The 14,293-nt window shown below is 43.6% G+C and overlaps 2 non-coding genes across 2 annotated transcripts; one reads left to right on the top strand and one right to left on the bottom strand.

Annotated features, from left to right (window-relative positions):
* Positions 1 to 12,170: 12,170 nt before the first annotated feature.
* Positions 12,171 to 12,245, top strand: Trnas-cga. Its single transcript has one exon. It is a non-coding gene; the product is annotated as a tRNA-Ser (tRNA).
* Positions 12,246 to 13,493: 1,248 nt separating this feature from the next.
* On the bottom strand, positions 13,494 to 13,569 carry Trnar-gcg. The gene has a single exon. It is a non-coding gene; the product is annotated as a tRNA-Arg (tRNA).
* Positions 13,570 to 14,293: the final 724 nt, after the last annotated feature.

The following is a 14,293-nucleotide window of genomic DNA, read 5'->3' as shown; positions in this document are numbered from 1 at the left end:
AGCAGCGGTCCAGCCGGCAGCAGCCAGCCAGCCCTCCTGCAGCAGCAGCAGCAGCAGCAGCAGCGGTCCAGCCAGCCAGCCAGCCCAGCAGCAGCAGCGGACACGGCCCTGGCCCCGGCCCCGTCTGCGGCAGCGGCAGCAGCAGCTGCGGCATTCCTGCCAGCCATCGTTGCCTGTCACTGCAGCTCCAGCTAGGGTGGTGGCCCATGCCCAACTCTCCCCATCGCCGTCGCCGTCGCCGTCGCCGTCGCCATCGCCATCGCCATCGCCTTCACCGTCACCATCTCCGGCGCTGACTACTGCGTCCACGCTGGGACCTGCCCCTTCCTGCCACCTCCCTATAGCTCTCGTCCCTCATATTACCACCCACCCTTCTGCCGCCGTTAAACGCCCTAGTGGCACCACCACCTCCTCCGCTCCCAAGAAGGCCCCGCCCCATCCTCCTTCCCCCCCCCCCCCAAGATGCCATGGATGTCTCCCCGGCTGGCCCTGCTCCCTCCGCCTCCTCCTCCTCCTCCACCTCCTCCCCCCCTCTTTATACAAATACCTCCTCTCCCGCCCCGATCCTCCCCTTCTGGAGGCCCGGAATCTCTCCCTCCTCCTCTGCCAACACTTCCCTGGTGCCCCCATCTCTCTCCTCACACCCAGACGGGATTGCGTTCTCATTTCCTCCACCAGCCGAACCCTCCATACTGACATCCTCTCCCGCCTCCCCATCACCCGTTTTGGCACCAACGCCTCCCTCACCCCTCCTCCTTCTCCGTCTCCTACCCACCAACCCCAACACCCGCGTCCTGTATGATAACCTCGACGTCAAGAAAAAGCATCGTATTTAGAGATTTACATTGTCCAGGCACATTTAATGTAACCACCTCTCAAAAGCCTGACTAACCACTTTTTACAGCGTGAGACGTGCAGGAAGAGAGTTAATAAGGTTCTGTATGTTGCCTTCAGGCATGTGGGGGCCATGCCAGGTGTGGCTGAGGTGTCATGGCGGGACCAGTCTGATCGAGAGTTTCGCACAGATTCTCCATTGAATTTAAATTCTGGATGTTTAGTGGCCAGAGGTGTACGTCAATCTCACCCTGGTGCTCTTCGAACTACGCACGTACACTGAGAGCTCTTGATACTTTGCATTGTGCTGCTCGTAGAGGCAGTTGCGCCAAGGAAGAACAGACTGCATATAGGGACGGACATGGTCCTCAACGAGAAATGCATGCTTTTTTGATCCATTGCACCTTCCATAATGATGAGATCACCCTGGGTATGCCATGAAAACATTCCTCAGGCCATAACGTTCATTCTTTTAATGCAGGGTGTCTACTTTCAGACAATTCAAGCCATAAACACTAACGCCCATCTGTCTGATGGAGATAAAACGTGATTCATGCGAAAAGGCATTTCGTCACCCCTCAGTGAACGTTCACTTGCGGTACTGACGTATAAGTTTCAGCCAGCATCTCCGATGAACAATAGTCAACGCAGGCGCATGAAGGGTTGCCTTCTGCGGAGGCTCATATGCTGTAGCTTTCGCTGAGCGGTCGTCGATGAGACACTGTTGGTAGCCCCTCCATCCATCTGGACAGTCAGTTGCTCTACAGTTGCACGTCTATTCACTTGTACACATCTCAACAGCTGTCGTTCACGCCTCTTATCTATGGCCGGTGGTGCACCACAGTTGACGCGCCTCCGGTTTTACATAGCGTATATAGTGTATATGCTCCAAATCATATACCTCGAGGTGTTCTGTCCTCCATCCCTTGGCCAAATCGTCGATGTAGAGTTGAACGGTGTTGGTTTACTCTGGTTTATCTCTGCTTCACGTGTCAGCTCTTTGCCAGTGCCGACCGGAGTGGCCGACCAGTTCTAGGCGCTACAGTCTGGAACCGCGCAACCGCTACGGTCGCAGGTTCGAATCCTGCCTCGGGCATGGACGTGTGTGATGTCCTTAGGATAGTTAGGTTTAAGTAGATCTAAGTTCTAGGGGACTGATGACCTCAGCAGTTAAGTCCCATAGTGCTCAGACCCATTTGAATCTTTGCCATTATCTACATCTACATCTACATGGATACTCTGCAAATCACGTTCAAGTGCCTGGCAGAGGGTTCATCGAACCACCTTCTCAATTCTCTATTATTCCAATCTCGTATAGCGTGCGGAAAGAACGAACACCTATATCTTTCCGTACGAGCTCTGATTTCCCTTATTTTATCGTGGTAGTCGTTTCTCCCTATGTAGGTCGGAGTCAACAAAATATTTCCGCGTTCAGAGAAGAAAGTTACAGATTGGAATTTCGTGAGAAGATTCCGTTCCAACGAAAAACGCCTTTCTTTTAATGATTTCCAGCCCAAATCCTGTATCATTTCTGTGACACTCTCTCCCATATTTCGCGATAATACAAAACGGGCTGCCTTTCTTTGAACTTTTTCGATGTACTCCGTCAGTCCTACCTGGTAAGGATCCCACACCGCGCAGCAGTATTCTAAAAGAGGACGGACAAGACTAGTGTAGGCAGTCTATTCTTATTTTGGTGTTTTTATGTAAACCTTGGCATACATTTATCAGGCACGTGCGAAAACCTTTATTGTCCGTTACTAAAAAAAAACGTTTTGTTGTTGCAGTATAATGCTGTTTGATTGTCGATTAATGGTTGGTGTGTTTCCAAATTGAATTCCAGTTTCTTTTGTATTATTTGTTTCAGAGCGTGTCGGCACAGGATGTTCCTTTTGGGGAAGCATGTTTTAACAGAATTGAATGAGAGATGTTTCGAAGCCTTTCCTTAATTTTTATGCTGTAGATTTTAAAGTGTTTATAGTTTCGTTACTTTTTACACTTTTTCAAATGTGAAGTTACTTTAGGACATCTCTATTCCTCTAATATTTCATCTGTATGTCAACAAATCTAGAAACGGAGCATTCTGAATTCTGGACATGTTCCATTATATTTTTTTACTTCTGAGTCACCAGTTCGCGCCATCAATATGCTTCCACTGGGAAACATTTCTTCAGTTCCTCTAGGTTTAGCAGGTGAACAATACAAGAAAATGTCACTTGCTGCCTTATGTCCTTCTGATTATGAGGACTTCTCGTTTGATCTTCCGTCTGTATTACACTTGGTTTGTGAACGTGCTGTGCTTCCCACATACTGAATACATATTTTACGAGGTTTTGAAACGTCTTGTATCCCCTACCTCAGCTTATTCTGCAGAATGCGCTATGTTCTTCCTACATTGGAGCATCGTTTAAACCATTGGAGTCTCCACAATTTTATTCTAAGCGACTTCGACAATCATAAGCAAACATAATGCAGTTACTTAGTTTTTCATAAACTCAATCACTCTGTGATGTATCCGAGAACTGCCATTGCCCCACGCGTGACATGCATTATGTCAGAACGTAGGTAACCCGTAGCTAATCAGGTCTTCCATTACGTTGGAGGTCAAAGCACTGAGTGAAGAGTGCGCAAACATGGGATCATTGAGCCCATCTCCGGATTCCATTTGCTTGTAGAGACTTCTCCTGCTCCGAGCAGTGCGCAGTCAACTCTTGCTACAGGATGGGAATTGCCTTTCACGGTCAGTCTGTACCGGAGAGCCGGCCGGTGTGGCCGAGCGGTTCTAGGCGCTTCAGTCTGGAACCACGTGACCGCTACGGTCGCAGGTTCTAATCCTGCCTCGGGCATGGATGTGTGTGATGTCTTTAGGTTGGTTAGGTTTAAGTAGTTCTAAGTTATAGGGGACGGATGACCACAGATGTTAAGTCCCATAGTGCTCAGAGCCATTTGAACCATTTTTTTTGTACCGGAGATGACAATGACCTATCGTGAACGTTTATGCATAGAAAATTCTCAGATTACATTTGCAACAGTATTTTAATGCTTCACAAATTCCCATCTGAAGCTTAATTCGTCGATTTCCACTACAGACTGGAATCTCAGAGAGGATAATTTGGGGCTGAGTGGCAGAGTACACACGGAAAATAATCTTGTTACGATATTGCAGTGCCAGTGTTATTCCGAATTACGATGCAGTGTTCCTTCGGACATGCATACGTGTCCGAAGGAACATGCACTGCGGCGACTACAGCCGTCTTAAAATACATTAAATGTATTCGCAGTTGCGAATATGGACAACCATCAGCTCTATAATGCAATGACGTCAATGAAAATTAGAAGATATAATATTACTGACGTTAAAGAATATAATGTAATATCATACTTATCGCTTTTGCAGAAGACAAATCTTCTGAAACGGTAAAATAGTGCATTAAGGGGAAGTAGGACGTCAAACGGGCCGACTCGGAGCAGGAGAGTCACCAGAGGACATTTTAATTTCTACTGTATATACTTTTACAAATAAATTCATAAGACTTTATCACCTTGACCAGGAAGGATTGAGGACTCACATTCATCGCAGTGGGAGTTAAAAAACGTAGCAAAAGATCTTTTTTTACGTGTGAAATTTCATCATTTTTTCACTTATTGCTGGCTGCATTTGTTGCTATAGGTACACTTTTCTTCCTGAGTAAGAGAGGTTCTTCGATGAATTTTTCCGCCAACCAGCATCAGATTCCCATCTGATCGACGAGAACGTTGACCGACGGCATTGTTTAGAGGCCAGTGACCAATCTGAAAATTACACTGTTCGCGTCATTACATTGCCCGGATACTGACAGAAAAGACCGGTAAAAGAGGTCTCAGGGAAGCTGAAATAAAAGTTTGATAAAGTAATAGCCGACTGAACACTAGTAGCGTTCGGATGAGGTCACCTAACAATTCGTCGGCAACTCTCAAAAGTTCTAAAATGCAGTATAATAATTTGAGATGTGGAATTAATGGAAAAGGTCGATTCTTAATTCAAACACGGTTACTGTAATTAAATTAGCGTAATTATTTACTCAAGAGTTATAGACACGAGAGTGACTCTTACCTTTTCTGAAACATCCATCGAAAACAAACGAGAGGGAGGGAGAGAGAGAGAGAGAGAGAGAGAGAGAGAGAGAGAGAGAGCACAGATCCTGCTTTTATATAATCCAAAAGCAAATTATAGCGACTGCCTTCAACCTTCTTTACAGTTTCGATGCTTAAACATTTCTCTAGACTCTCTTTACCGGAACAGAAAAAAAATACATTCCTTGTATTAAATCGTGACATTTTCCCCTTACTTTACAGATTTATTTACACAGAGACAATTTATTCTAAGTGTATTTTAGCCTTATTTAAACGAATGGGGCATATTCTATTAATTATTCAGAAAGCAAGATTTCGCTGCCCCCTTGAACACTTGTTTCTTATTTGGCTTAGAAATACAGAACAAGGGTTCAACTGCGTTAAGATCTGTATACATTGTGTTACAGAGGAGTAAATAAACATTATGGTTCAACAGAATCATTAACAAAATACACTGTCCACTTGGCAGTTACTTTAGAGAAAATGAATGGTAACTACACTTTACTGTCTTTGTGTACCTGTTTTTTGAAGTTTGTTCAAATGCATTTGTCTTTTGAAAATGTTCATAAACTTTTAGTAAATATACAGAAACACAGTACTAAGGCATAGGTCCTTTCTGAGTCTGTTATCTCTGTTTTCTTATTGTTTTTGGTAGTAATCTTTTCGCACTTGTCTATAACAAAAAAACACGCGCGGCGCGTCTGATTGACACATCGCAACACTTTCTTGATACGGCGCACTCTGCTGAGGGGGCGGGACCGTCGGCTCTTAAGTTGACATCTGGCGGCGATTCCAGGAAACCCGCTGCTCAGCTAGATGCCCATCGTAGTTGGAACGTGCGCTAAGGGCTCTGGCGGCTGGCCACGTCCCCACTCGAGCTTTCTGCGGCCATTGATACATAAAAATCAAAGCAAAGCAGTATCAGCTCTACATACGTTAGTTCTATATCGCAGTGCTGCCCTAGGTAAAAAATCTGATTAATGCAACAGATTTCGCTTTCATTATTGTCTTCCATGTGAATTGTTCTTGAGATCCAGGTCTATCGTTAGGGAATTTGTTTCTCACTAGATTGTAGTTGGCACCACTGTCTACAGACCATGGTGTATTTTCGAACTAAGTCGGTCGAATTCTTGACCGCTGAGTTCGTTAACAAACAGTACTCGTTTAAGCTTTTAGTGTTCACTACAGGCATTTCAAGAACGTCTCTGCAAAAACACTGCCTAGAATTGTTTCATGAAAAAAGTTTCACCTACTGTATAACCGCAAATTCGTGTGTGGCTTTCACACGGTTTTTGTGCGACCCCTCCCGCCGGAGGTTCGAGTCCTCCCTCGGGCATGAGTGTGTGTGTGTTTGCCCTTAGGATAATTTAGATTAAGTAGTGTGTAAGGTTAGGGACTGATGACCTTAGCAGTTAAGTCCCATAAGGTTTCACACACATTTGAACATTTTTTTCTTACAAGTGGCATAAGATTCGTGTATAATGTGTTGCTCATGTGTCTTTTGGTATGTTAGCCGTGTTTATTACAATACATTGCTCGTGGTCTGTTGTTCACAAGATTCTTTACTTCTCTCTTTCTATACTTCATAGAGTGCCATCATTACCTGATTTATCGTCATGTTACCATGTATACATTAAAAAATAATCCCATTCTACATACAGATCAGCAAAGGGCAAAGCACAAAGAAAATCCAAACAACACAGACCGCGATCACAGAATTAACACATGCTTCCGAAATCTCATGTGACAAAAATCTAAACTTCTGCTCTGAATAATGTCATATAGCTCATGGTCTCACATCATTTAACGTATAATGGATTATGCTGATGAATTGTGCCAGTACACCTTTGCATAGACATTATCTAATTCAAAATAGCATTCATATCTACTCACATGAAATAGATTAGTAAGAGATTAGCATACACATAAATATTCACAAACAAAATAAAATATCAGTCCAATAGCACCATTTACTAGCTCAAGCTTGACTCATATACTAGAAATGCAATCTTTCATGCTGCTTACATACTAATATTTAGAGTTTGATTTAGTTATTACATGGCATGTACATCTTTCTTTCAATAAATGATCAGCTCAATTTAGTGTCATCCTATAAACCATAAATGTGACTAGAGAACGCATTCTCTTTACATACAATTCACTATCAAGTTTTACTAAGTGTCCTTTACTTGGTAGTATTCAATGAATCAGTGTGCCATATATTTACTACACAGAAATTAAACCTGAAAAAAATGTTTACCACAAGATAACTAGTTACACTGAATATTACTGTCTCATGCTATATATACTTAGTTGCATGGAACGGTTCATCTGTTTATCTTTGTACTGGGCACCAAATTATAAAAACAAAACTTGTTGTCTCATTTGGCTTTTGTTCTTCACTTCCAATATACTATACTTTAATTGATCTATACGAAAATATACTCCAAAATAAACTTGTCAAACTTCGAGACTTCATATAACTAATGCTGAAAATAATTTTTTCACTTACAAAATACTCAGTCTGCATTTCCAAATGTCACTGTTTTAGTGCCATAGCTATACGTTCTCATTACACAAGAGTCCCTTTTGACAACATAAACATACTTTCATGAAAACACACAGAAAACATTCCTAAGTACTACTTATACTCAGCAAATACTCAAAACTAAAAGATCATTATTGCTTCTATATCAAACAAATGTCAGCAGTTTCATCACCTTCCAATGCTACATATATATATATCATTAGTAATATTTATGCACCTTATTTTTGGTACACTAGTACATGTTCTTCATTGTGCAGTAGACTTTCATAGTATGACAGGTTCAACATAAAACTTCAAAGTGAGTACATATTCACCATACAGAGTGGTAGATAAAATATAGAAGAAAAAATACTTTGACCTCTGGGCAAACATCCTTACTGATCAAATTTCTTCAAATCCTTTTGGTGATAACGAAACTTCTGGCCTTTTCTTATGGAAAAAGTTATTTTGTTGATAGATCATTCATCAAGAACAAGGCGCACACTTCCAGCTGCCTTGCCCACAGCTAATAATGGGCTGCTGTATGGCGAAATGGAAGGCTCTATAAGACGCCACTCTATCATCTTCTGGAAATCCTCTTTGACAGCCACCCTTTTAGACCACGGGACGGAACATGTTGCTTGGCAGTAGTATATGTGGCAGAACTCCCATCTGGTAAACATAATCCGTAATCACGACAGACCTTAACGAAAGTACCTCGACATATTTCTCGCGTAACATACATAATTTGGTTTTCTGTTCATCCGATAAGGTTTTCGCTTCATCGGATTTCCATCGCATGAGCGAAGAATCTATTTCGTTTTGCCCACTGTTCTTAGATAAGGTGCAAGCTTCGTATAATGTGAAGGGTTGTGCACCCACAGCACTCTGTTCTTAACACTATGCCGTCCGGCGACACCGCAGTGGTGTTGTGCGCGAAATAGCGGTCAATGGCCGGCGATACCAGAGTGGTGTCGTATGCATAGTATCGCTCAGTGGCCGGCGACAACATAGTGGTGTCGTGAGCATGGTACCACGCAGTGGCCGGCGACAACACTTTAGTATCTTTTACATTCTGTTGGTGTTTTGTTTAGGTAACAATAAGCTACACACTTCAACAAGTACGTGCCCTTTCATCATGGCAGACGAAAGAGACGATACGATTATTTACGATGAATGCGTGGAAGTCTTGTCTGACGTTTCGGACGACTTGGCCGAGTCGGAAGAAGACATTGAATATAAAAAAATGTAAGTGAAACAGAATCGTCGGAAGATAGTGAAAGTCGTCCAAGAAGAATTCGGCGAACTCTACGGTTACCAACTGATTCGGATGAATCAGAAGAAGACGACAGTGCACAGTGGTCAGACTTCGATTTACCGAGGACCAATAATAAATTTGAAGGATCTCCAGGTCCAAACACATTTCTGAAAGATACACAGGATATCGTAGAATTGTATGTTGGGAACGATCTATTTGAATATATTAGCAACGAAACCAACAAGTACTACAGTCAAAATTGAAACAGAGGGAAACAGGATAAAAAAAAATGCCAAATTGCTCGATGTTGCGGGACCTGAACTTAGAAATTGGTTTGGGCTTGCTATCCTTATGGGAACTGGAAAAAAGCAAGGATCGGTGATTATTGGTCAACGTATCTGTTGATAGACACGCCGATATTTCGCAAAACGATGTCCCGCAACCGATTCAGACGAATATTATCATTATTACATTTTTCGGACAACTACAATAAACCGGACAATGCCGACCGGCTTTTCAAAGTGCAATTCGTAATTTATTATTTTTCCAAAAGGTTTAAGCAAACGTTTAATCCAAGTCAAAACATCTCAGTTGATGAAGAAATGATACCGTGACGTGGACGATTAAATTTTAAAGTTTACAATCCATCGAAAATTGCGAAATATGGCATACTCATTCGGATGCTATGTGATTCGAGTACAGGATACAATAAAGATAAATAGCGGCGCTGGACAGCCTCTAGCAAAAAACAGTGACACCTTCTTATGGATAATTATTATAAAAGTGTAGAACTTGCAGAGGAGTTACTTGAAAAGAAAATTTGAGTTTGTGGAACGATACAGAAAAATATAGGATTTCCGGAAAAATTAAAGCGTGCAACAGTCAATGTGTTTGAAGCTTGTCATCAACGGAAAGGTGAAGTACACGCACAGGTATGGAGAGCTTCGAAAACTAAAACGATACGAACAATCTCTACAATACATATTGCCACTTTGACTGATACTCAAGCGAAATGTAGAGAAACCAATTACACAAAACAAAAACGTGGCAGTGTATTAGACTACAACAAATACATGAAAGGAGTGGATCGGGCAGACCAATATTTGAGTTATTGCCCTATACACAGAAAAACTATAAAATGGTCAAAAAAGGTATTCATGTGCATCTTTAATTGCGCATTATTTAATGCGTCCCGTACTTGGCAATATTTCAATACAGACCACTAGAGTCTCCGATTTCACGATTTTATACTGAAAGTATCTGATTCTTGGATAAAAGACCATGTACCTGCTTCTGAGCAAAACTTGGGGGTTGCCACTACATCGCGTACGTCTCATCGTCAGCTGGTTGACAGACTTTCTGGTCTCATAAAGCAACACCAGCTAGTACTTATTTCCGAAACGAATAAAGGTGGTGGTGGTGGTTAGTGTTTAACGTCCCGTCGACAACGAGGTCATTAGGGACGGAGCGCAAGCTCGGGTTAGGGAAGGATTGGGAAGGAAATCGGCCGTGCCCTTTCAAAGGAACCATCCCGGCATTTGCCTGAAACGATTTAGGGAAATCACGGAAAACCTAAATCAGGATGGCCGGAGACGGGATTGAACCGTCGTCCTCCCGAATGCGAAACGAATTAAGGAAAACATAGGAACTGCCATGTATGTTCCAAAAACAAAAGAAAGGAGAATAACAAACAATGTGCAAGTCTTGTGGAGTTGCGTTACATCTTGGAGACGGTTTTGCTGCATATCATACGAAAGAGAAGTACTAAGTACCAAAGACAATGCAAATAAACAAATATACGAAGCAAACAAGTTTTGTATTTATTTACGTATCTTCAAAAAAAGATGGTTCAAATGGCTCTGAGCACTATGGGACTCAACTGCTGAGGTCATTAGTCCCCTAGAACTTAGAACTAGTTAAACCTAACTAACCTAAGGACATCACAAACATCCATGCCCGAGGCAGGATTCGAACCTGCGACCGTAGCGGTCTTGCGGTTCCAGACTGCAGCGCCTTGAACCGCACGGCCACTTCGGCCGGCCTATCTTCGAAATTTTATGAAAGTAGGGGAACAGGGTTGTGAACTTATGAGAACTAACGACGAGGTTAGTAAAACTTAACAATTTATAATCTCCCGATAATGTCAAGAACGGCCGGCGACAAGCCAAGTAATCCGAACTAGTGCTGCCGCCGCCAAGCGAATACATTTGTACCAGACGTGCGGACGGCAAAGTGTTTATAATTTTAACTTGGATTCCTTGGCACAGTCTGCTGTGTTTCGCTTTTGTCTTTACCAGATTCAAAACAAACTCCTCACCTCCTAACCTTATATGTTATTCCCCATGCGGGAGGTCGATCTTACACGTCCCGTTCCCGCATTCATTCCATGCCTACGAGACGGGACACGGTTAAATCTTTCACTTCGAGAAACGTGCATTGATCCGCTCCGTTCTCGAGTTCTATACCTATCCGTGCCTGCAACGTAACAGCCTGGCCTCTGGCTCCAACATCACCAGATATCACGCCGTTTTGAATTGGCGAAGTCGGAATTTTTACAGACTGCGCTATGTTTTTGAAGAAATTAGATTCTATCACGTTTATGTTTGCACCGGTATCTAAAATCAATGTAGTGGGAATACCTCCCACAACTGCTTGAACAGCGGCTTGTATGTACTCCGAGGGATCTTCAATATTATTGTCTACCTCATTAAATAACTCTTGACGTTATATCAGAGTATGTTTATCTGTTCGTTGAAACTATAGCCCACATTCCGTCCCGCGACTGGTATCAGGGAGCTCGATACAGTCGCGTTTAGTTTGACGCTCCGGAGCTGTCATTGGCGACGCTTCAACCACCTCGATTATCCGGACGTCCTGATTGTAGTTATTCCTATTTTGGTGTAGAGGCGTGCCTTGCTCTTGGCTATTTTGCGACCAATGATTATTGGGGGTCTTGATTCCTATTGTTGTTTGGTCGGTTCCCGTATAGATTATTTTGATAACCGGGATGATGCCGATTAATATTTCGCCTCTGCCTTCGAAAGAACGCCTATTCGTTTTGTGGACCACCATTATTACCGTTCTGTTGTGCGTGTCCGGTTTGCGACGTGCCGCCATTACTCCGCGACCCACCGTTACGGCTGTTATTATGGCCCTGTCCGTTCCTATTCGCGGACTGCGAGTCATTGTTGCTAGTGCTGATTTTCACATCTTCTTTGTTAGGTCAATGGTATCAAACACTGACAAAAAACTCCAAGGTCAACATCAGGGACTGTGAAACTTCCTGGCAGGTTAAAACTGTGTGCCGAACCGAGACTCGAACTCGGGACCTTTGCCCTTCGCGGGCAAGTGCTCTACCAACTGAGCTACCCAAGCACGACTCTCACCCCGTCCTCACAGCTTTACTTCTGCCACGCTGTGAGGACGGAGCGTGAGTCGTGCTTGGATGGCTCAGTTGGTAGAGCACTTGCCCGCGAAAGGCAAAGGTCCCGAGTTCGAGTCTCGGTCCGGCACACAGTTTTAATCTGCCAGGAAGTTTCATATAAGCGCACACTCCGCTGCAGAGTGAAAATCTCATTCTGGAAACATCAGGGACTGCGATTAACTTTTCCCTTATGTGCACAGGCAAACTTGCCTTTAAGATGCGTAACACATCTTTGTTTGCGAACGGCTATTCCCACAGATCGTTAAATTAATGCATTTTTCGAAATACTTCCTAAGTCCAACCTGCTTTGGATTGTAAATTTCTGGGCCGAAGAATTGTTTTCTAAGGCGTTCTTGTATGCCCACTGACCAGTACTTAGCAGAAAAAGCCTTTTCAATTTGTTCATAATGTACACAGTTCTCTGTGGCTTCGGTAGCCCATAAAGCACCGTCTCCATCTATATGCGAGGCAACGAATTGTATTCTCTGCCTCTGACTCCATGACCTGGGCAATACGTTGCGGAATGAACGTATAAAAACTACAGGATGGACTTGACATTTGTGTGGGATAGAGACCTGAAATTGTCTGTGTTTTAAAAGGCTTTCTTCCTTAAAGATCTCTGATAAGGTCGCACCTGCCCCCATCTCATCATCCGATTGTCGTACAGTGGGGTTTACAGGTTGATACGCTTCAAAGTATGTCCCTGAGCTTTGTGGACCACCAATGTATGCGCCCTGCATATGCATATCGGCTGTGGTATTGTTTCCATCGCACTCGCACTTCTTTCACCTGTGGCGAAACTTCGTCTCGCCGCTGTGGAAGGTCGTGGTGTATCATGTTCTTTATGTGGTCTATTTCCGAGAGGAGCGTTTGTTTCGCCTTGCCGAGTACAGCCATCGCTTCGCTCCCAGCGCGTTGTATTGCGGCTTTCCACTCCGAATTTATTTTATCGGCGAACATTTTGTCTTTCTGCTCAAGCCACTTGGCGAATTCGGTATTTAATTTTTCACTTTGCTTATGTAGACTGGTTTTTAACACTTCTTCTTCTGTTTCTACAAACATACTGTCAACGTATTGTGGCAATTCGCGCATCGTATCTTACACAGTCTTCTGTCCTGATTGTACTGTTTCGACATCTTTTGATAGTTTGGAAACGGTTTCTGGTAAATGCTTGTATGCCTCCTGTAGGCTGATAATTTCGGATGCTATTGTTCCTGAAGCAGTGTTTACTATTTTTTACTAATTCCTCATTTAGCTGAGTGATTTGAGATGTCAGCGCTGCATCTCTCACAGCTAAAGTAGTATTGACCTGAAACTTCCTGGCAGATTTAAACTGTGTGCCGGACCGAGACTCGAACTCGGGACCTTTTGCTTTTCGCGGGCAAGTGCTCTACCAACTGAGCTACCCAAGCACGACTCACGCCCCGTCCTCACAACTTTACTTCTGCCAGTACCTCGTCTCCTACCTTCCAAACTGCCCAGAGATTTCAGAAAAGGTGCTGTTTATGCGTGAAGCAAGCGCTTCATCGCGTTCATTTAATATAGTATTTATGCTTAAAGCAAAGGTTTCATCGCTTGTATTAATTGTCTTTATCAGTTCCTTATCGCGAGAGTTAATCATCTCAGAAACTGTATTGAATAACAGAGAAAAGAGACCTACGGCGGGAGGAGGTATTTGCTCAGTACTTTCAATTGCTTGTGTAACTGCCTTGCCGCCGTGGATACACCGGTTCCCGTTAGATCACCGAAGTTTTGCGCTGTCAGGCGTGGCCGGCACTTGGATGGATGACCATCCGGGCCGCCATGAGCTGTTGCAATTTTTCGGGGTGCACTCAGCCTCGTGATGCCAAATGAGGAGCTACTCGACCGAAGAGTAGCGGCTTCGGTCCAAGAAAACCATCATAACGACCGGGAGAGCGGTGTGCTGACCACACGCCCCTCCTATCCGCATCCTCAGCTGAGGATGACACGGCGGTCGGATGGTCCTGATGGGCCACTTCTGGCCTGAGGACGGAGTGCTTTTTTCAATTGCTTGTGGCTGTATATTAGCTTCTTCGTCCACATATTGAGCACCATAATCTGCCACAGTCGGATCGGTACTATTGTTACCGCTTTCGACGTTATTTTCAGAAACACA

The sequence above is a fragment of the Schistocerca americana genome, chromosome 1, assembly GCF_021461395.2.
Source record: "Schistocerca americana isolate TAMUIC-IGC-003095 chromosome 1, iqSchAmer2.1, whole genome shotgun sequence".
Taxonomy (NCBI): domain Eukaryota; kingdom Metazoa; phylum Arthropoda; class Insecta; order Orthoptera; family Acrididae; genus Schistocerca; species Schistocerca americana.
This window is presented reverse-complemented; position numbering and strand designations above follow the sequence as displayed.